The 3,322-nt window shown below is 37.6% G+C and overlaps 1 long non-coding RNA gene across 1 annotated transcript; it reads right to left on the bottom strand.

The window, feature by feature from the left end:
• Positions 1–2,449: 2,449 nt before the first annotated feature.
• On the bottom strand, positions 2,450–2,815 carry LOC149185786 (uncharacterized). Its single transcript, XR_016256080.1, has 2 exons — positions 2,681–2,815; positions 2,450–2,559 (listed from the first exon to the last, which is right to left on the bottom strand). It is a non-coding gene; the product is annotated as an uncharacterized LOC149185786 (long non-coding RNA).
• Positions 2,816–3,322: the final 507 nt, after the last annotated feature.

The following is a 3,322-nucleotide window of genomic DNA, read 5'->3' as shown; positions in this document are numbered from 1 at the left end:
TTCACAAGAATAGATCATGGAAACCTCAAGTTCGAGGTGCAAGTTTTGGATCTGGCATCTCATGAACTTTCTACTCAAAACACAGCTGCAGGCAGTTTTCCAAGACCTTAGCAGATGGTTTGTTACCAACCAGCCACTTTGAAAAAATATAAGCATACTCAAAGGAAAAGGGAATAGTGGCACTTATTCCACCAGGTTTAGTGTCAGTAATGATGTTAACAGTTAAACACAAGGTTAATAATCGTGCTAGTGTACATCTTATATGTATATCAGGCTATCGAATTGGTATTTTTAGACACAACCCTGGCCATAGCTGGACAATTAAGACCACTACCTCAGCGGCTCTTTGTATTCCACATAACTGGAAAATTTATTGGATTTTTGAAGCCGCCTTTGGAGATATTTCCTGTCATCCCCATCTTCATTGGATTGTGAAAAAACTTTTACAACCTTTCCAAAAATGGAACTTTCCCATATTCTTTGTATCTTCTATATTGAAAGATGTTTCCCCTCTTGGTTGCACTCACCAGAACTCTAGAAAGCCTCCTAATGCTTTCAACCCTTTTTTGTTGATTGAAACTCCCCATGTTTTGCCCACAGTGGGGCCAATCTCTTTGACGTGTCACTCTAGGGATTCACAAGTAGTTGAAAGAGTAAAACTAGGAATCAAACATGAGCCAGGAATACAAGCGCCCAAAGAATAGGAATCAAACCGGTTACCGTTGTGACAACTTGAACCATGAAAAAATGGCAGGCCTTGAGGAGAACGTGAGGGTGGGCTTTCGTTCGTGATATATACACACAGGTCATGACCTCCTGTTATAAGCTCAACCCCTATCTCCAAGTGCCAGAACAGCCCGTGGGAATAGAAACTCGTCAAGGTATCAGTTTTCTGGTTTATGTGTTATGTTCTCTGGCTTTTGTGTTATCTGGTCCAATAATTACTTGAGGTGAAGTCTTTGTGATTTGAACCTTGACCAAGGGTGTGAAACTCCTTGCTCCCTGCCACTAGTGCCAAGGCCATTGAACAAACCCCTAATGATAACCAGCCTTCAATTATAAAATTCATAAAATGCAAATTGCACCATAATGGCCTCGGCATAAAAAATGACAAATCAGACATTATCAATTTCTAGGTCAGAAGAAACGAGCAGTGAGGGTTTAAAACTTTGAAGCATTCAAATGGTTAAAGCGTGTCTCATGGTTCTCACCTCTCTAGCAGACTTTTAATTGCTTCCCCCATGTTCATAACTGCAAATGCCAAAGATACTAAGGAACAAGAAATTTTCAAACCTATAACGACCTCAATTTGCCAGTAACCCTAATGATTGGACCTCCTTCTGAAGAAAACCTTCAACAGTCTATTGGTCTAATATTATCCTTAGAGCCAATCTGGGAGGATCCAAAGGAGAAACTAATTCAGCGTCCAAACTTTTCCATATACCCGCTTAACAATTTATTTTAGTTGAACAAGCCCACTACAAGACAACCATTAAGTTTCCCTGAATGAGCAAATTCTCAAAAAAACCATTGGCATACCTTCTAAATGTGAAAACTATATTAACCAGGAAAAGCAAAATACTCAATTTTACTAATGCAGCTCAAAGAACCAGGCTTCCAAATTAGTTGGGCCTCAATGATAACTCTACAACTAACAAAGGCCTCTCTAAATCTGGGTTTAATATGCACCTCTTGCCAAGCTAGAGTTTGTATATCTCAAGCTCCAATTTTTTATACCTCAACCACCATTTCCGTGAACTCTAGAAATACATCCTCAAGGTGCATACCTGATACCTGTGCCTATGAGACAGAGTTTCAAACGGGTTCGCGGAGTGTTCACATTGAAGGCACCCAATAATTCACGGTCTAGATTCAATGCATTCCCACAAACCAATGCCGATAATTTCTATCAGCACAATATAAGAAATGGTACTTTTGGGAATAGATTGTAGTTTTCCTCTTTTAGCACATAAATGAGCCAACTGGAGCTTTGATCCGAAAATAAAATACGTTCTAAACCCATGTTTACATAAAATTGCAAATATTCAAGAGCATGTCGGCTACAACAAAGTCCACATTGTCAGCGAACATCCTCAAAATATTGCATTATTGAATCTATCCGTTGACATCTATGAACATAAAAATTATAAAACCGTTCATCAATATATCTTAAAATCCCAGCACATTAGCGTAGGTTTCACGAGTTTAAAATATCCTCTCTCCCTCCCTTAATCTGCCCTGTATCGAGGATATTCGCAGATATTTAGGTCTTCAATGATAACATGAGATACTAAAGATATTTAGGTATTCAATGAGAGCTTGGATACTAAAGACATACATAGTGAGAATTCTTTCTGACTTACTGGGATCCCAATTCGGGTTATTCACTGGTATGGACTCTTGGGACTTGGATTGTGATGGAGGTCTGCTGAATAGCTCGGGCTTGTGATCTTTAACAGAAGATGATTTTGTTGGTGCCGTGGGATTCGCACTTCTGAGCCACCCTGTTGCTCTACGTAGAGTCTGCCCCATGTTTTCTTCAGTTAAATAAGATCAATCCTGCACAATCCCCGACTCATAACTCGTTACATAAAGAGTCATAACATTTCCACATTTACAAAAGACCAACATCTTAATCGCAAACGACGACTATAGAAATCGAAATTGGTCGATGCAGTACCAGCAATCGCTTCGAATGTGAAAAACCAAACGAAAAAATGAATAGCAATTTATAGTGCATTATCATCATGTCTCTGCCAACTACCCGAGAAAAGAAATTGCATTTATCAAAGGAATGCTGCCCACCAGAAGCCTTGAGCTCTTCATGTGTGTAAATAAAGGCCGTACACCTGCTACGTCTCGTCTCTCGACACATTCGGTTGTGACTGTTTGATTTGAAGCTCAAACAACTGTAAACTGTAAAGTATTATGAAAATAGACACATTGTTTTCGTCAATTGATTTACGAAAATTAAAAGAGAAGATGCTATTCTCGTTAATTTGCAATTCTCTTTGCTAAAGAAAAGGTGAACATAGGTCACTTCTATTTGGATTTTTTAATTTTTATGTTTTCACATAATTTATTTATTTATTTATTTTATGGGTGGAATTTAATTTTTGTTAAATTTTTATGTTTTCAAATAATTTATTTATTTATTTTATTTAATGGGTGGAATTTAATTTTTTTTTTAAATAATTAATAATAGTAGTTGTTCCTTGTAAGGTAGCCATTTTTGAATTTAGGCTTCGTTGATTTATAAGTTGTGGCGTAGAATGGAAGAACTTGAAATTTCTGTGCATTATAGAGCTTGTCCATAGGCTTT

The sequence above is a fragment of the Pinus tabuliformis genome, chromosome 3_1, assembly GCF_031772625.1.
Source record: "Pinus tabuliformis cultivar Carrire ecotype Pingquan chromosome 3_1, CPIR1, whole genome shotgun sequence".
NCBI classification, from domain to species: Eukaryota; Viridiplantae; Streptophyta; class Pinopsida; order Pinales; family Pinaceae; genus Pinus; species Pinus tabuliformis.
This window is presented reverse-complemented; position numbering and strand designations above follow the sequence as displayed.